The sequence below is a fragment of the Prionailurus viverrinus genome, chromosome E1, assembly GCF_022837055.1.
Source record: "Prionailurus viverrinus isolate Anna chromosome E1, UM_Priviv_1.0, whole genome shotgun sequence".
Taxonomy (NCBI): Eukaryota; Metazoa; Chordata; class Mammalia; order Carnivora; family Felidae; genus Prionailurus; species Prionailurus viverrinus.
This window is the reverse complement of record NC_062574.1, coordinates 48,613,503-48,633,184: the sequence shown is the minus strand read 5'-3', so window position 1 is coordinate 48,633,184 and position 19,682 is coordinate 48,613,503. Positions and strand designations below refer to the sequence as shown.

The window sequence follows — 19,682 nt, the reverse complement described above, 5'->3', positions numbered from 1 at the left end:
CAGAAGACAGGAAGGCCTGGGAGAGACGGGGCTGGAGACATCGGGGAGGGAGCAGGGACGGGCAGTGCCTGGCAGCGATCGGTGCCAAGGTCACAGCCGTCTTTGGAAATTCTACCCCAAGTGACGTCTGAACAAGGTGACCGCCACCTTGAGCCACACCAGCCTTCCCCCTGCCCCCTCAGATCACGGAGACAACAGTCACTTCCCTCCACGCGTCCCCAGCGCTCACACTTCCTAGAGACCCGTGGCTGGCTCCCTAAGTCACTCTCCAGCTGGGAACACTGCTGCCATCGACGTTTCTGTTTCTCAGAAGCAGAAGCGACCCGTCACGCACGAGGTCGCTGGGAACGAGAACCACGAAGTGCGTGAAATGCTCCTTGGGGACCGACCCCTTTTATTTAGGTCCATACAAAACAGGGTCTTAAGCACGAACAGGGCCCGCGTTCCCAAGTGACACGGTTGAGGGAATGAAACCAAAGGAATCTGGGAAGTTCCAGGCCCCGACAATTCTATTTCAGGCACACGGAACCAGGCAGAAAAGGAACTGGCACACGTTCAGCCTGCACACAGATCTTCCCGTCAACTCACCTGCAAAGAAAGCGCACGTCAGTTTTCATTCTACCCAGGCAAGTCTGTTAGCACCGTAAGACAGCCTCCAGAATCGAGCAAGCGGCCCCGGGACACAAGGTGGGAGGCAGTGGCCCTGCGTCCACCAGCCCCTCCTCCCTCCAAGCCTGCGGGCTCCCTCCGAGGGCTCATCACCTTCTACCTCAAGGCACCCACAGTGATTTCCCAACCCACCTCCCCCTGGACTGTAATCCGCATACCGCCTGGGGCCTTCCTCAGAAACCTGCCTGCACAGGAGCCACGGCAAACCTGAACTCTGACCGAGCCTCTACACCCCACGCCCACCCACGCCTTCCTCCCGTCCTGCCCGATTCCGGCCATTTAGTTCCCCAGTCTGGCCCCAACGTGGGAGCTGCTCACATCCCCCAAGCATTTTCAGGCTTCCTGCTTTTTGCCAGGCTTTTTGCCTGCTTTTTGCCACACTTCAGCAGCTGGAAACAGCCGTCGTGTCCTCACAGGGGTCCCATTCCGAGAAGTCCTATTGGAAATGTCCCTTTCTGTGGCTCCATAGCATATGACGTTCACCTCTCCGGATGCTAAGCCCCTCAACACCCAGGACCACTTTTCCTCACATCCCCTCCAAGGCACAGACGTGACGCGGTGACCCCTGCAGGCACTGCTCCCTCTGCATGGGGACAGCCCACCAGGCCGAGGAAGCAGGAGGGGCAGGAGGACCTCTGGCCAAGAGCCCAAAGTCCCAAGTTCCACCAGCAGGCACTGCGGTGTGCGAGCTCCTCGGGAGACAGTGGGAGGGTTCTCAAAAAGCAGGATCCCTCTCAGCCTTGACCCGGGACGGGATGCGGTGCAGGAGACACGAGAGGGTGCGTGTGGCATGATCCCAAAAAAGGTGCTCCCGTGCCCTTCAAAACGCGCTACACGCGTGCCCGATGCGGCGGCCACCAGCTACGTGTGACTGTTTATGCTGAAATTAACATGACAAATCTTGTTCCCCAAGAGCACCAGCCACGCTGCCAAGTGCTCACTGCCACCTGTGGCTTGTGGCTGCTCAACTGGACAAGGCGGGTGTAGACCACTTCGTCACCGCGGCACGTTCTACCGGACAGCACGGTTCTGTACACAGCGTTCCCTTGAAATTAGATGTTAGCACCTCATCCTCCTACTTAAAACCCACGATGCCCCACATTCTTAGGAAAGATCAAAATGCTCACATGAGCCACAGGCCCTGTGTGGTCTGGCCCTTCCCCGCCTTTTCAGCTTCATTGCACCCCATTCTCTTGCTTTTTGGGTTATAATGGCCTTCTTTCGGCTCCTCCACTAGCCACAATTTGCTAGGCCACCGGGCCTTTGCACGTGCTGCCCCGTGGCCTTCCACGGAACCCCCACATATCCTCCAGAGTCCAGCTCAAGGATCCCATCCTTAGGAAAGCCTCCATCGTGCTGTAATTCGCCTGCTAACAAGGCTGGGCTTTGAATTACACCCTCTTTAGTGCAATCATTTAATCTCTTCTCCCTCGACGGGGGCTGTAGCTCCCCGAGAACCAGGGCCTGGGCTGTTTTGTTCATCTCTGTACCCTTAACGTTTGGCACGGTGCCTGGCCAAAATTATCAATATTTATTAAAAGTCTCCACGCTCTGTTTACAGATGTTTGGGAACCACTGTTCTCGGATACTAACTGTAAGGGTTTTTTCCTTCTTTCAGCGTAGGTCCTGTTTGCAGTATCATACATGATCATCAAACTGCTGCTAGAATGTTCACACCTGTTACTGCAAATTCAAACCCCAGGAAAAACTTGCTCCCGGGAATTTACTTTAGGTCAGGGTCGGGCTGTCTGGTTACAAGGCTGCACCCGCAAGCCGGCAGGTTCAGCAACACAGGAGCCTCTCCCCAGACCATCGGCCTCAAGACTCTCCGTCCCCGTGACTGGCATACCTGGATCCCCATAGGGAGGGTGCTCTGGGTGCTGTGACCGACGAGGACAAAGTGGCCAATCGGTGCCTGCCTGCATCTAATCGCCGGGGGACGGGAACGTTCTCGTTTTCCGAGGAGACCCTGGGGAAAGAGTAACACAACGTGCTCTAGGAGGGTGTCTCATCCGCTATCTACACGCTCCCCAGAAGCCGCCTTGACCCCCCACCCCCACCCCGCCCCGCCCCGGCGGGGCCTCCAAGACTCATCGGCCAGCAGCCGCACCTACTACTGCCCGCCCCGCCCCGGCTTCGGAGCCCGCGTTCGGCCCGAGCCCCCTCTGCCTCCCCGTCCGGGGCCTGGGGGGAGCGCTCCCGAGGCCCGCGCCCCGCCGTGAGTCGTCATCACCGCCCCCGCGATCAGCCCGAAGCCAAGTGCGGGGGACAAAAGTGGGGGGGGGGGGGTCCTTTCCTCCCAACACTAGGAAGCACGCTTCCGCGCTCGCTGCCCACCCCCAACTCGCGCCAAAGCCGCGGGACGCACCGACTTCCGGCCGGAAGTGACGTCTCACCATAGAGGCGGCAGCCAGAGGGTCTCCCTGGGCTTTGAAACTGGGTCCTCCATGGCCGTCTTAAAGGGGCCGAAGCCGGGAATGCGGGTTCCAGGGGGATGTGCGCCGCGGCAGGTGGTGGGAGAGCCCTAGCGCCAGGGAAGCGGAAGGGACCCGTGTTGTCGAGGCTCATCCAAGCTATAGCATGTATGAGTGCTTCATTCTTGTTTACGGCCAAATGACGTTCCACTCTAATAGGCAAGAATTTTTTTTTTTTTTTTTTTTTTTTTTTTTTATGTTTCTTTTTGAACCGCAGGAGAGGGGCAGACAGGGGGACAGAGGATCTGAAGCAGGCTCGGCACCGACAGCAGTGAGCCCCATGCGGGGCTAGAACTTACAAACGGAGAGATCATGACCCGAACCCACTGAGCCACCCAGGCGCCCCAATAGGCAGGACTTTGAAGGTTATGCCCACATCAAGAGGAGCGTGGAGGTGCCAAATGCCCCACGTGGGGCCAATCGTGACTTGCTCGAGTGACACAAAGGCTCACGCTGCCTGTCCTCGGCTTTCTTTCTGGCCTCTCCAGCGGAGATGGGCCCAGCAGCCAGCACAGGGACTGTATGTCCCCTGAATCTCCTGGGCAGAGACGTGGCCTCACCCCCAACCCCCCACCCCAGGCTGCTCTGTCCTCAGGTCCTCAGTGCTTAGTGGTGGCCTTCTTAACGCAGAGCCACCTCTGACTGCCCAAGGGCTGTGGGCGGCTCGCCCTGAACCGTGCCACACACAGGGGGAAGCTCCAGGCTCCAGGATTCCCCCCGCCTGTTCTCTCCCCTCTGGGTTCCCACTGATGAAGTTTTGGGGTGACGGGGGTGTGTGTGTCCATGGGGTTCAGAGCCAACGGCCAAAAAGAATTCTTGAAGATGTCTTTGGTGCAGAAAGCACGGGGACAGGACCCATGGGCAGGAAGAGCTGCACTGGGGTCCTGATGGGTCACTCACTGTATACCCTCAGGTTGGGACAGGGTCAGGGGTAGAGTAAGTCTGTAAGGAATTTTGGAAGCAAGGTTTCCAGGACCTTGAGGGGCTAGCTGTTGCTAGAAAAATAGCATTTATTGCCATTTAATAAAACGTCAGTCATGAGACTGAGTCATGTGACAGAAAGCCAACTCAACTTATATTAGAAAGCGGACTTACTCGTGGGTGGAACTGATGTGTCTGGGGGTGGGGGTGGGGGGAGGAGCTGCAGAAGTTCAAGAACCCCGTCACAGGATGCGGTCAGGCCTCTGGACCTCTGGCTGCCCTCCCTCCTCTCCTCTCCAGGTGGTGAAGGGAGGGTGAGGGTGAGGCGGGGCCCAGAGTGGACAGCTCTGGAACATGTGAGGCCGGAGGGACAGCGGTATAGCGGGTCTGGGAGGCAAAGTTGCTGTTCGTGCCCCGGTCCCTGGACCCTGTGCATGTCACCTCACAGTGCAGAAGGGACTTTGCAGGTGTGATGAGGTTAGGAGGCCCGGGGTGGGAGATGGTCCTGGGCGCTCCAGGTGGGCCCAATGTCATCACAAGGGGCCTCCCCGAGTGGGAAGCGGGAGAGTCCGGAGATGTGACAACAGAAGCTGCTGCACTTGAGGGTGGGGGGAGGGGGCCATGAACTTGGAATGCAGCAGCCACTAGAAGCTGGAAAGAAGCAAGGAAAGGCTTCTCCCCTGGAGCCTCCAGAAAGAACCAGCCCTGCAGATGATGAGGTTTTGGGGGGCGATGGGGGGGGGGGGCGGGGGGGCTTCGTGGAGTCCGGAGCTGACGGCCAAGAAATAATTCTTGAGACGTCTTGGTGCGTAAAGGTGATTTTATTAAAGCATAGGGACAGGACCCGTGGGCAGGAAGAGCTAGCTGCCCCAGGACCCTGGGGAGAGACTGGTTATGTACTTGGGAGTTTTGGGGGAGGTCAAGTCCAGGGGAAGTTTCCAATGAGATTTTCATATGCTAAATTAGACTCACAGGATCCTGGAGGCCTAGCTATTGTCAGGCTAAGGCTGTCTTTCCCTCCAGCAAAGCACCAGCGGTAACAAGTGGGGGGTTCCTGGAGAAACGTTTTGCTCTGCCGGCCTCAAGGATTTACCAGTGGGCTGCCGGTTCTAAGGAAATTTAATTTCATCTCGCAGTCAGCTTGATTTATCACATTTGGCCACCAGGGAGTTTAGAAAGTATAGCCTTTTAACTGGGTACTCCTGCTGCCGGAGGGACAGGGGCTACTGGGGGGTGACTCTGGTCTCTTCCAGGGCCCTGCAGGGTGTTTGGAGGCCCAGCAGTGAAAGGGCCAGGCGACAGCTGGTGCTCGGAAGCGGCTGATGTGCGGCTCTGTGTCTTTGTTTTCAAAAATGTCTCCTCTGAACGCCGAGCGCATTTATACCTGTAACAGGAACTCTCCGGATGGGCAGTGATTAAGTGATTTGCGGACCCGTTACTTTGGCGTAACAACCTCTTCATCATAGAAGAGTCACAGTGGAGAGGAGGAACTAATGCCCAGGTTTGGAGTGATGCCCAGTGGTGAGCGGAGTGATGCCGGCTCAGCTTAATGAGGACTCTTTATCCCCTTCAGTCTAGTGGCTCGGAGAGGCCCAGGAGGACCCGGCTAAGCCCTGTCACCTCTCCGAGTGACTCTGGGTGTCCTCGCCCAGAAGCCAGGGGGCTGGGGCAAGCCACGATTCAGCAGACAGGGGCTGTATTCTGGACCCACCTCAGGAGACTTCCTGTTGGGGGCCAGCGAGTCCTGGGGTTCGAATGCCAGGATATTGTGCGCCTTTGAACCTGACATCCGGCACACCCCCTTTCTGGGGCGGTGGGCGTTCTGCCCTGGCTTTGCAGAACTGGCCCCCTGTCCCCCCGGCCTTCCTTCCCCTCTTTCTCATCAGTGTCGGGGAGCCCTTCCAACGTGCCAGGGGTTTTAAGTGCACTGCCTTATCCCCACGACAGTCACACGAAGCAGGTATTGTGAGGAGAAGAAAAACTGAGACCCGGGGGTTAGGGACACAGAACTGCCAGGTGACGGAGGCAGAAATTGAACCCAGAGTGGGTGCTCTCAACCCTACACCACGCCCCAAATCTGAAGTCCCCCCACCCCAAAGTATTCCAAGCAGGGCTGCTGGATTTAGCAAAGCAAAACAAACAGGTTGCACAATCAAGTACGAATTTCAGATAAACAACACATAATTTTTTTAATGGGGAAAAAAAATTTTTTTATGTTTATTTTTGAGAGAGAAACAGAGACAGAGACAGAGCATGAGCGGAGGAGGGGCAGAGACAGAGAGGGAGACACAGAATCCGAAGCGGGCTCCAGGCTCCCAGCTGTCAGCACAGAGCCCGATGTGGGGCTCGAACTCACAGACTGTGAGATCATGACCTGAGCTGAAGTCGGACGCTCAACTGATTGAGCCACCCAGGGGCCCGTTTTTTTTTTGTTTTGTTTTGTTTTTAACGTTTATTCATCTTTGAGAGACAGAGCATGAGAGGGGGAGGGGCAGAGAGAGAGGGAGACAGAATTTGAAGCAGGCTCCAGGCTCCGAGCTATCAGCACAGAGCCCGACGCGGGGCTTGAACCCACGAACCGTGAGATCGTGACCTGAGCCGAAGTCAGAGGCCTAACTCTGACTGAGCCACCCAGGCACCCCCAGAATTTATTAATGAGGGATTTTGCTTTTTATTTTTTTAACCTAGTCTTTGAAATCTGGTGTGTATTTTAAACTCACGGCTCATTGGGGTTTGCACAAGCCCTGTTTCAAGTGCCCAGGAGTCACGTGGGGCTCGTGGTGGCCTGGAAAGTGCTAGCACCTGGAGGCTGGCCAAGCCCGGTGCCTGGATGCTTCGGGATAGACGAGGAGGGAGGGAAGGTAACCCCACCCCCATGGCTGCCTGGGTGCGTGGCTTTGTGATAATTGCTTTTCTGTACACAGTGTGATTTCACCTTCAGAGAAAGCTTAGGAACTAGGGATTATTGTTATTATTTTGGAGGCTCCGACTTGCCTGAGGTCACTCAAAATTCCCTGGTCGCCAACTCCCAACAGCTGACCGCCCCCATGGTCTGCCAGAATCTGTGATGCCCCCAGAATCTGTGATGACCAGCCAGGCTGGTCAGCTGGCTCGGTTTTGGCTGCCTGTCCTCCCAGACCACCTCCCCAGGCCGCCCTCCAGGGTAGCGCGGGGGGCCTGGGAAGCCAAACACGACAGCTCTCCCTCGACTAAAAACGAGTTCTGGAGGCTGAGAGCAGACATGCTCCGTTCTGCCTTCTGTGAAAGGAGCCGGGGGCGGGGGGGGGGGGGGAGCTGGGGCCCCCACCATGTGTCTGGATTTATGCCCTTGCCCCGCTGCCCGCCCATCTTGTGGTCACGCGCTTTCCTGCAGCAGCTGGTGCGTTCATTTTAAACCCATTTATTTAGCCGGGTGCTCAAAGGACTTCTGGTTACTGTCACTCTACGGGACTTCCAGAACCGATTTCCTAGATCTCTTCTCGTTTGCTGCTCTCAAGCTGTGGGCTCCTTCTGAGTCCCGGAAGGAAAATATTTTCGAAAGATGCCACCTTCGGGAACGACCCTCTCCCCGCCAGGCTGGGAGTTGGAGGGGGCTTGTCCTGGGCTGCCCCAGCTTGGTGCCTTCTGCACAAAAGTAGGCACATTTCAGGACCTGAGAGGCACAATGGGAGGCAGGTGGGGCAGGGGAGAGGACGAGGAGGGAGGGTGGGGGGAGGGGGGTGGGGAGGGGAGGGGAGGAGAGCTCCTGCTTGGATGTCTTCAGAGCAGTGCTTCTCTGGGGCGCCTGGGTGGCTCAGTCCGTTGAGCGTCCGACTTTGGCTCAGGTCATGATCTCACGGTTCTTGGGTTCGAGCCCCGCATCTGTGCTGACAGCTTGGAGCCTGCTTCAGATTCTGTGTCTCCCTCTCTCTCTCTCCACCCCTCCCCACCCCCCGTCTGTCTGTCTGTCTCTCTCTCTCAAAAATAAATAAAAACAACAACAACAACAAAAGATAGAGCAGTGCTTCTCGACTTGGGTGGCACCTCAGAATCATCTAGGAGCTTTAAAGACCCTGAGGCCAGGCATCGCCCCCACCCGCCCTGAAATACTGATTTTTATGGGCCTGGGGTGTGGCCTGGGAATCAGGATGTTTCAAGGCTCCCGGCCCATTCTACTGAGCTGGATTGAGGTGCTCTAAGACAGTCCTGCAGGTGTGAGAGGACTGAGTTAGTCCCCTGTCCAGAGAGATTGTCCACCTGAAAATGGAGAAAAGGATATGAGCGCTTTCGACGGGGCGCGGACGCAGCGCCCGCCCCAGAGCTCGCCTGGTTTTGGAGGCGTGTGTACCTTCCCGTCTATTGACTGGGCAATTTTACACCTCTTGGCGGGGCGGGGAAGGGGGAAAGAGAAGTTAAGTCATTAAAACTGAAATAACTTTTGTCTATAACATCACAAATGGCTTTTGTCTCGCGGGGACACGAGAGCGTGGCATCGATCAGCAAATCCCATCCTGGCATTCCTGATTGCCCGGATTCATGGCTGATTTGCACATTCTCTTTTCAACTGGTTATCTTGTCAGTTTCCTCATTAATTAGCAGGTTGGAAAAATTATTTATACGTATTCACTTTTTTAAATTAAAAAAAATTTTTTAACGTTTGTTCATTTTTTGAGAGGCAGAGAGAGACAGCGTGAGTGGGGCAGGGGCAGAAAGAGGGAGACGCAGCATCCGAAGCAGGCTCCAGGCCCCGAGCTGTCAGCACAGAGCCCGACGTGGGGCTCGAACTCACGGACTGCGAGATCACGACCTGAGCTGAAATCAAGAGCCGGATGCTTAACTGACCGAGCCACCCAGCCCCCCTAGTCTTTCTTATTTTTAATACGCACACTCAGGGGTTTCACTGACCTCTAAACAGCAGGTTAGCTGTATCTCACGTGTTTTAGTATCGCACAGGACCAGGACAGGTGGGACAACTCTCCTGCCCTCCGGCGGAGTCTCGGGGCCGTGCTCCTCCTCCCGCTGTGGCCACTGCGGTCACGACTGCTCGTCCTGGTCCCAGACCCAGCGTCCAAGTCGGGAACGCGGAGGCCGTAGACGTCTTCCATCACAGCCTTGGAAATCACAGCATCACTTCCAACAGCCCTGTGTCGACCCAAGCCAGATCCTGTCGTGTGGCCAACTCAGCCACCTCGCGTCCACCACGAAAATACTGCACGTTTATTCGACTTCCATCAAGTGCAGAAACAGACCTGACGTTGGGGCGCCTGGGTGGCGCAGTCGGTTGAGCGTCCGACTTTAGCCAGGTCACGATCTCGCGGTCCGTGAGTTCGAGCCCCGCGTCAGGCTCTGGGCTGATGGCTCGGAGCCTGGAGCCTGTTTCCGATTCTGTGTCTCCCTCTCTCTGTGCCCCTCCCCCGTTCATGCTCTGTCTCTCTCTGTCCCAAAAATAAATAAAAACATTTAAAAAAAAATTAAAAAAAAAAAAAAAGAAACAGACCTGACGCATCTGCAGAATAAGTATCCGAATGGTGGTTGCGTCTGGGGGTGGGGATAGACTGAAAACAGCACAGGGGAATTGTCTGGGGTCCTGGCAAGATTCTAGGTGTTGTGTGAGGCTGTTGGTCACATAGGTGTAGGTGCGTTTGTCAAAACCCATCAAAGTGTGCACTTAACAGCTGTGCATCTTACTGTATAGAATTGTATCTCGGTAAGTAACCAACAACCACAAATACCACGCGCCTATCTGGGTCTTAGTACCCCTCCACGCAATACACACACACACACACACACACACACACACACACACAGACACACACACCCAAAGACCAGAGCCAGCGACTAAGGCTTGTTTATTTAGGAAATAATCCTGTTCAAGGAGTGAGGAGCTGGGGGACGAGACAGGGGAGGAGGGAACACCAATATCAACCAGAATGTGTCATTAATATACCGCCACCGGTGACGGGTGCTTGACTTCACCGGGACCTTCTCGGGAGCCTTATGAAACGCATCTCAGAACCATCTGCCTGAGAGGGCAGAGGGGAAGGACTTTTCCATTGACTCCTGTCCCTCATGGGTCCCAGTTGACTTCCCAGGCATTAACTCACTGGTGCTTCTGGGTTGTTCAGAGGTTCATAGGCAGCTCCAAGGTGGCCCCCAGGGACGCTTGCTCCTGGGATTCTCAGTCCCATTGTGTTCTAGCACTTGGGGACATAGCATCACCTGTTGGCCATCCATCTAGCACATCCACTCTATCCTAGAGGATGGTTCGGCTACACGGCAGGACGTTACCCCGGTCAGGTGCCTTTGACGAGCCTTTAGTGAGCCATTCTACTGTTCTCTTAGTCCAGATGTTTCCAGATGATGGACTATTTACATGGTAAGGTCAATGGATCTCAAGGTCAAGTGCACATTATCACATCTCCTCTGCCTCTGGGACTTAGGAGTGGGAACTGATTGGGACGGGAGGGAACTTTCTGGGATGATAGCGATGCCGGGTATAGTGATAGAGGTTTGCGACACCCAGTATAGGAATCTGTCAAAACTCGGCAGATAAACGCTGAAGATCTGGACATTTCTTTGTGCTTTACTTTGCCCCCCCCCCCAAAAAAATGCAAATAAATGTATAGCTCTAGTGAATGAAAGCCATGCTCAATTATTTCGGGGTGTACTGTGACAGCAATATCCTTTTATTTTTATTTTTTTATTTTTTAAAAGTAATCTCTGCACCCAATGTGGGGCTCGAACCCACAACCCTGAGATCGAGAGTCACATGAGCCACCAAAAGAGGGAAAGGGGGTTCCTGACGCCTCGAGGGCGTGGGGGGACTTGAAATAATCTGGACGTAAGCATTCTTCTGGACAATAGTGATCCACGGAGCAGGACAGACTGGGGATTGATTTGGCCGCTTCTCATCTTGAGGGTGTGACGAGCAGGTGTGTCAGGGCTGCGGGGAGCTCATGACCGAGAGGACAGGCTTCGAATCTCGCCAAACGATGCCGCAGCGACGCGAATCGTCTCAATCGCGTCCACTTGGAGGTGAAGTGTCAGGCAAGTCGCCGAAACTTTGCTTCAGTGCGTTTCCTCGAGTGCAGTGTGGGCATCGTTACGCCCCCCCCCCCCCCCCCGCAGGAAAGGTTAACCGGAACCCTGTCTGCAAAATGTGGTGTGCCTGGCACACGTAAGTGCTCAATAAGGGGCTGTTTTTATTCCTCTACCTCCGTAGGTAAAGCACTTGCCCCAGAGTAGTTGATTTCATCCGGGCCACGATTCAGGAGGACGCTATCTGTCGGGATTGGAGGCCAGGAGACAGCCCGTCAAGTACAATATTTCTGACATGTGGTTATTCGTGGTTATCCTGCACGTCCACTGCTTCTCAGCCCCTTTGATTTTCCGCGGAGCTTGACAAGAAAATCTCCTACATCTCCCCGCGTCCCACAACGTGTCAGTGTCGCTCTATTATCTGCTACATTTCTTTTCTCCCCGCCGTCTTTCTTTCAAAGCGGCAGCTACCAGAGTGAGGAGCTTGTACGGGTTTTATAAATCCTTTCTCCCTCCTGTCGATTGCTTGGCAAGCGTCCGATCCCATTATGACACGGAGAATCAACTGTGGGCCGCGGGGGGGGGGGGGGGGGGGGGTTGGTGCTCGCCGAGCCACTGGAAAGCCTGGGCGCCCACTCGTCACCCTCTCCCGCGCGGCTGCCGGCCCCGATGTTCAGCACATCAGACACTCGATGGCTCCCGACTTCCGCCACCGGGCTTCATATTTGACAACCAGCAGGCTCTACAGAGGGTCTGTTCCTTCCTGCTTCGGTGAAAAACTGGCAGGTGGCGGGGGGGGGGGGGGGGGGTGGATCGTAAAGTCCCTTCTCCTTTCTTTTCCCTCTCGTCTGTGAGGGCTTCCAGACACACAAGACTTATTTATATTCTGACTCTGAAAGAGGCTTGTTCTGAGGATGCCTGCTGGGTAATTGAAGGATGGTCTTTGGAATTTTTCTGTTTCCCCTGTCAGCGTGCTATTCAGTTACCCACAATGGCATTCCTGCAGAATAGAGTGCTCTTGCCAGCTCTGGCCTGATTTTGTCTACACTCGCTGCTTCCTCGGCCACTCGAGAGGCGGGGGGTGCCGGATGGTGCCCAGCGGTGCCCAGGAGTGGGTGGAGAACGATGGGAAAAACCTTTGTTCGTTCTTTTCCCCCCAGGTTTTCCCATTCTTTTTGCTTTATGGCATCTGTGACGGTTTGCCCGGGATGCAAACCCGGGAGGCAGGGGAATGCGCACAGACTCTTGGGTCACACGGCCCCGAGTTCAAATCCTGGGGCCCCGCCTGTGGTCGATGAGACCTTTGCTCCCAACTCTCCACTCCCCACCTGTGTCAGAACGAGACGCTGCTGCCCTTTGGCGTGTGCGTCTGGGTGTGAGTCTCGAGTCCCTCCTGCCATCGGGCAGGGTCTGTGGCTGTGGGGGCGGAAGGGACCGTGTGGCCCCAGGGCATTTCTGCCGTATGTCCTCTATCCACCATGAGAAGGCCCGTGTCCCCGTGACTGCTGGCCCCCGACGAATACAGATGGAGCCCGCCTGATCCCACCCTGCAGCCCGGGAGCCGTCCTAGCCGGTCCAGACGACTGGGGTGGGGGAGAAAAAGAAACGTTGGCAGGATTTGGCTAACTTTTTCTTCACAAGACCGGCTACTAATTATTTTAGACCGTGAAGGCCAGATGGTCTCTGTCGCAACTCCTTAACTCCAGCCGTGTAGGGCTAGGCAGCCACAGACGGTTCATAAACAAATGAGTGGGGCCAGGTCCAATAACATCGTATTTATGGACATCGACATTTGAATCATACATAAATCTCTCCTGTCACAGAATAGTCCTCTTTCGGATTGTTTTTCTTTCTGACCATTTAAAAACGGAAAAAGCAGGGGCGCCTGGGTGGCTCAGTCGGCTAAGCGGGTCCAACTCCGGCTCAGGGCGTGATCTCGTGGTTCGTGGGTTCGAGTCCTGGGCCGGGCTCTGTGCTGACAGCTCGGAGCTTGGAGCCTGCTTCAGATTGCGTGTCTCCTCTCTCTCTTCCTCCCCCATGCATGCTCTGTGTCTGTCTCTCAAAAATAAATAAATGTTAAAAAAAAAAAAAAAAAGGGAAAAAACCACCCTTCGCCTGTGAGCCTTAGGTTAACAGGTGTTGGGCTAGACTTGGCTCCCTGGTTATCGTTGGCCCCCTCCCCCCGCCCTGGTAAGTCACTGACGTTGGTAACATTTCTTTGTTATACAGTAAGACAGATGAATCCACTGTTCTGATCATGCAATCTTGGGCAAAACACCGTCTCTAAATCTCAACTTTTTGGAGGCAAAACTAGAATATTCCTCTCAGGGTAAATGAAATAGTGCATACAAATTGCTTGGATTAGGAGTGTTTATTCTGTTGTGATTTTATTTTATGTTCCGGTGAGGGCGGGGGGAGGGTGCCAAGCGAGGCAGTGTTTCCCTCCCCACAGTGGGGCTCCAGGGGATAACTCTCAGCCGTTGACAGGGTCTGTGGGGAGAGGCCGTGGGGGGCCGGCCCCTAGCTGGGTGCCTCCGGGGCTCCAGTTTTCCCTGTCCTGCTCTCAGGAGTGGAGAAGGCGTCCCTGGGAGAGCCAGGCTTGGGCCTCTGGGTATGGTGCGCATGCAGACATAGGAACTGACAAACCCTTGCCACCTGGAACATTCTGGGGTGCAGGTACCAAGAAGAGAGGATGGGGGTCTCCTACCCATTTCTTCCTAGTTCTTAGGAGTCATTGGAGAGCGCCTCACTGATTCCTGGGGTTCCGTGCACATGACCATGACACTGAGGATAGGCAGCAGTCGTGAACTGCCCGGAGACACTCCACAGAGGGCTAAGGGCCCAGACCATTGGCACGGCCTGGGCGGACATGGGCGTCTTTTCAGAGGGCGTCCTCAGCCATGGAGACGTCCAGAGTCTAAACATCATCCCAAGAAACTCGGAGGGGGAGGGACCTGCCATCTCCATGGAGACCACCTGGAGGGCAGCAACTCCCCTGGACCAATGGAACGAGACCAAGTCAGAGACAGATGGGGCGGGAGCCCTGCCCACACCTGTCTCAGGCTGCGGCAGGGACAGAGACCCGAGGGCTCAGAGCTGGACTGAGAGGAAACCAGAGGGAATTGATTCTTTCTTTATTTTTTTTTTTTATTTTTGAGAGAGACAGAGAGAGATAGTGTGAGCAGGGGAGGGGCAGAGAGAGAGAGGGAGACACAGAATCCAAAGCAGGCTCCAGGCTCTGAGCTGTCAGCACAGAGCCTGACGCGGGGCTCGAACTCACGAACCACGAGATCGTGACCTGAGCCGAAGTCAGACGGTTGACCATTTAACCGGCTGAGCTACCCAGGCGCCCCAGGGAATGAATTCTAATAACAGAGAGTGACCAGAAGGCGGTGGGACCTGCCTCAGATGTCAGCAGGAGATGACAGAGTGTGGCTGATGGCATTGATTAGACAACACATAAAAGCATCTTATGTTCTTATGTTTATACCCTCGAGCCTGAGGCCGCTCCAGAAGCCAGGTAAACATTCGATTACAATCCTCATGGTTTCCCTGCACCCCATCTCCCCGCTCCCCGCCAGTGGGGAAATGTTTCAGCCTCTTGCTGGAGGAGGGAAGGAAAGGGAGAGGGAGAGAGACAGACACTGTCTGTTAGGCTATGACCTACATGGGTTATAAAAACATGGAAACACAGCTAAAAGGACAGTTTACGCTACTGAGCTCAAATGAACCAAACACATGCTTTCTTTCTGGGTCCCTTCCCTGCTCTTCCCCTTAAAACTTCCCATGCATGGGGCGCCTGGGTGGCTCAGTGGATTAAGCATCCAACTTCGGCTCAGGTCATGATCTCCCGGTTTGTGAGTTCGAGCCCCGCATTGGGTTCTGTGCTGACAGCTCGGAGCCTGGAGCCTGTTTCCGATTCTGTGTCTCCCTCTCTTTCTCTGCCCCTCCCCTGCTTCCTCTCTCTCTCTCTCTCTCTCTCTCTCTCTCAATAAATAAATAAACTTAAAAAAAAATTCCCATGCATATCCAAGACCCAGTTTTAACTACCTCTTCTCCCCGAGTGGTTTCAGACCGAGGCATGGAGGCACAACGCCTCGCTAAGAACATGAGGCTTCCCCAACCTGCTTGATGGGCAAATTCAGTCACCAGATTAAAAAACATGTTCTCGTATTCCTAAGTTCGTTGACTTGGTCTTATGCCCACCACACTTGGAAGGCTTTCCCAGCTTCAAGAACCTCAAAACATCCGTGCAGATTTTCTTCTAGTACTTCGATGATTCCTTTTTTTCCACATCGATATCTAGAATCCAGCTGGAATTAAGTTGGGTGTAAGGATAGAGGCAGGAGGCAAGATGTCGAGACAAATCTGTGCTCCCCGGAGTCACGTAACGCGGCAGCTCTCGCGTCACACCTGACAGGTACCGTTTGCACGGCTGGCACGCCCCTGGGAGCCCGTGCAAGGGCCAAGCAGGTGCAGGCCAAGCACAGAGACGGCGGAATCGGGCAGGACGGCGGCGTTCTCCGAGGCGAGTAGCAGACAGAGAAAAGCCGGCGTTAAGCCCTGAACCTGGAGACACTGCCAGACTTAGGGAGCAGAAACAGGAAGGAGAGCCCTCAAGGGGACAGCCCGGTTGGAGAGCAGTGGGGAGAATTGAGAAGGTTAGTGTAACGGCAGAGTCTGCCCAAGTGCAGGGCAGCCTGGCTGGAGCTGTTTCTGCTGCAGCTGGGATGGGCATTTCCGGGACAGCAAGGGGTGGGCTTTGGGGGTCTGACATCCTGCCTCGGGCTTAGTCTAGCTGAGAAACCTTGACCCGGCTAACTACCTTTCTGCAAAAGCCTTCATTTCCTGCTTTGTAAACTAGAAACAATGCTCGTCCCTGGGGTTGCTGAGGATTAGCTGAACATTCAGCAAGCTCCCTGGACGGTGCCCTGTGCGGGGAGAGCCTAATATGTTAGTTCATTTCTCTTCCCTCCCTTTTCCTTTGCATTTCACCGGAGGGAAGCTAAGGCTGGGAAGCCAAGGATACATTGTTTCTTCGGGTAAAAAGGTTGCAAGGCATTCTGGGTGGGTTGCTCTTGGGGCCAGTGAAGGTTCGGCAGGATTGTTGGGTGTGGGTGTTAGAAAGCAGGGTTTCTCTATCGCACCCACCCTGGAGGGGAACGGAGCCCCAGCAGCACCTGCACGGCCCTTCCCCGGGGTACCTGTAGCCTGTGGGTGTCTGTCGGCCTCGAGGGAAGGATCATGGGGTCCGAAGCTCTGCCCCCAGGACCGTGGGGACTTAGGAAGCCAATCTGGCACCAGCTGCTTGGAGCAAAACAATTCCCACGTGGACCCATCTCCTGGGGGTAAAATAGACTCACCGGGCAAAGCCCATTTGTAAAGGTTTGTGAGTGAGCCCGGGTTGCGGGAGCACCTCTCCAGCTCTCCAGAGGGGGGCGCTCGCAGGAAAGGATGAATCACCGAGCCGAGACACAAATAGCCCATTGGTGTCTGTCTGAGAGTCAGGTCTTGGAATCATCTTGGAATGCGACACGGACATAAGGTGCCCTCTCCTTCCATGTTTTCTGGTTGCGTTAGAGAGAAACAGAGAGGGAGGGAGGAAGAGAGAGATGACCGATGAAGGGGGAGGGGGGAGGGCGCGCACGTGCCCTAAGGAAGGACGCTCAAGATGATAAAATGAAGCCCAATTTTTGTCCCTCTAGGGGTGCTCGTCGCTGAAGCCGCTACGGATGTCAGCGCTCACGTGCAAACACAGTGCTCTGTAGTCCTGCAGCCACAGCCTGAGGACGGTCACACGCCACCCATGTGTAGGGACCGGGTTCCTGCCGCTCGCGGTCCTTCAGTCATGGTAGGAGGTGAGCAGAGTGTTTAGACCCACGCCCTGGCGCCTGCCATATCTCTCTCCTACCTGCTGGAGGTGCCCCTGCGGGACAGACGTGTGTTCTTCAGACGGATGTCCCTCTGCGCACAGGGGCTCTCTCTGCATAAGTGCCCAGCGCCGGGGGTGTTAAGGAGGTGCATGGGGGTCCTTCCCAGGGTAGGCTATGGCAAGCCCTCCGGGGGACTGTCAGCCTTTGTTGCGCTGGTATTCTGGCTCTAACCGAGGGTCCCTAGAACAGAGATGCTGGACAGTCGTGTGATACGGGTGGAGGGAGGTATGACCTAGCTGGAGTCAGAGGGAGCCAGACGTCGTCCCCAGAGATGGCTTGTGCTGCCATGACTCGGCAGCGACTGGGCGCGCTTCTGATCCACCGGCGATGCCTTGCTAATGGGTCACCAAGCGTCATCAGCGTAAATCTTTTTTGTTTGCTGTCTGTCCTCACCATACAGCTTGGGTTCCGTGAATGCGGGGAAGGTTTTTGTGAAATTATGTCCTCGGTAATTAGAGCAGGGCACAGAGTGGTACCGGGGATATTTCGGGAATGGCCGAAGAAAGGAATGAGCAAGGAGGAGAGTGGACGCTCCCGAAGGCAAGGTGCCGGGGTCTGAGAGCCACATCTCCACGGACCGCGGCCCTGTTTGGGTCCTTTGTCTCCCTCTGCCCGAATGGCCTGGGTGGTCTCTGAGGTCCCCAGGGCTGAGACCGTCCTGAGGCTGCCTGCCTCCTCATCACTCGTCCAGTTGTTCTGGAAATCTCCTTTATTTTGTTTTTCGGTGGCAGAGATGACAAAGGACAGGGAAAATTTAGCCTCCAGGCCCTTGGTTTGCTTAACAGGTTTAAGGGAAAAGTCACTTCTCCAGCCCACTGGGAGGCTGGCTTGCAATTGCGTTGGTTATGGGTAAATGAACACGCAAAAGTCGCCCTTGGCCTTGAGAAAGCCCGTGGTGCCTGAGAGGGAGTGGGGTAAACACAGTGGGGAGCATAGATAAAGGGCACTTGGGGCCTTCCAACGTCCCCCCCCTACCCCCCACCCCCGCTTTCAGAGGTGGTAGGCGTGGGGACAGGGTGGCCGTCCCTTTGCCCGACCACGTCGGTCCCCAGCACCAGGTCTGCGCGGTGGCCGAGACTTCGTGTCCAGGAGCCACCTGCTGGGCCGGGAGGGGGTTTATTTATTTATCAGGGTGAAACACTCCACCCTCCCGAGTGTTTTATGGGATTCCCAAACCATGGCAAGCAGACGAATGTTCTTCCCCCAAGCTTCCCTCTGGAGAGAGAGAGGAAAAACACGAGGATGGGAGAGATAAAAAGCTTTTTTCTCCCCCTTCCCCCCCCCCCCCCCCACAAAACCGGGACTGCACTTCAGATGAAAATAATGCGTCTTGAAGGTGGTGATAAGGTAGAGGCGAAAATTGCCCCCGCGCTAAGACGGTGCTTCCGGCTTATCTCTGCGGTGCCCGTCAGGTGGAGACGGCATTTGCTGCCGACTGAGAGAGCCCAGAGTGTGGAACAAAAGCTGTCTTTTGAAACACGGTCTCTGAGAACATTGGCCTATTTTTTTTTTTAAGTGTTTAATTTCAAGGCTTCAACGCATTCTTTTTTTTTTTTCTTCTTTACAATTTTTTTTTTCTCTACAATAGGCGATTGTGGGGCGCAAACAAAATGTGGCCGCCGATTAGGGCTGTGTCTCGCTTGCTCGTCCAACTGTTCTGTCTTTTGTTGTGCCGTGAATGCGTTTTCCTAAGCCACTTGGCTTCTCGGATGCTGTGTGTTTAATTTGCCTCGAACATTCCTGCAGATCAGGCCCTTTTAGACCAGCGTTTCGTTAGGGCCTTGTATGATTGCACAGGGAGTGGGGCCTCGGGTCCAGGAGACTGGGTAGGGGTGAGGGCGGTCTGCTGGCCCGCTCAGCTGGCTCCACGCCTGCCCCTCCAGGCCATCTGACGGGGGCTGGGCGTCTCAAACATCCTTCCCCGGTCAGTACATCCCTGGCCGCCAGGCTTTTATCTCCCCCCCCACCCAGGCTCTTGGGCAAAATATTTCTTTAACGTACTAAAAAGCGGACCACTTGACCCACAAAAGCCTGACTTTCTAGAACATTCCTTTACACTCAGAACAATTGTTTGGACTCAGAACAATTGTTTGGACCCCTGTCCTTCAGAGGCCTGCCGGGATGAATCGGGCAGTGAGGGCATCTTCTGAGTTCTGCCGACTTTGAGGGGTTTCTGCTCCGCTGAGGGGCGTCCGCTTGGTGGTGTTGACCCTAAAACATGCTTCATACAGCCGCCCCCATAAATGCAGCAGGTGCCTGACACCCGTGAGGGCCTTGGGGGACGGTGAGACAGGGTGGGGCCTGGGGACTGATCTGGGGCCACTCCCGGGGGTCGGGACATCTCTGTAGCCTTTTAAAGACGGGGAGTAATGGAGCTGAGTGTGGGAGGTGAGTGAGCCAGATGTGACTGACATTTTGAGGTCAGAGTGGGCAAACCTGGCGTGGAGGGCCCACGGGACATCAGACACAAGTGGACTTTGCTCTTGACCCTGAGGGAAGATGGGAGCCCGATGATGCACGATCCGTCTGAGGGTTGCCGTGGGCAATAGTGTCCCCTCCTCAAAAGACATACTCAAGCCCTAACCTCCTGTGAACGTGACCTTATTTGGAAATAGGGTCATTGCAGATGTAATCGAGCCAAGTTGAAGGTATACTTGATTAGTGTGGG

General features: G+C 55.1%; 1 long non-coding RNA gene and 1 other non-coding gene across 3 annotated transcripts; both read right to left on the bottom strand.

Moving 5' to 3' along the window:
* Positions 1–366: 366 nt before the first annotated feature.
* On the bottom strand, positions 367–3,000 carry LOC125152028 (uncharacterized). 2 transcript variants are annotated; one of them, XR_007147010.1, is made up of 3 exons: positions 2,780–3,000; positions 2,519–2,638; positions 367–588 (listed from the first exon to the last, which is right to left on the bottom strand). It is a non-coding gene; the product is annotated as an uncharacterized LOC125152028 (long non-coding RNA). The 2 variants fall into 2 exon arrangements; XR_007147009.1 differs by lacking the exon at positions 2,780–3,000 and having other exon boundaries at positions 2,519–2,773.
* On the bottom strand, positions 2,294–2,482 carry LOC125152249 (small Cajal body-specific RNA 16). Its single transcript, XR_007147105.1, has one exon. It is a non-coding gene; the product is annotated as a small Cajal body-specific RNA 16 (non-coding RNA).
* Positions 3,001–19,682: the final 16,682 nt, after the last annotated feature.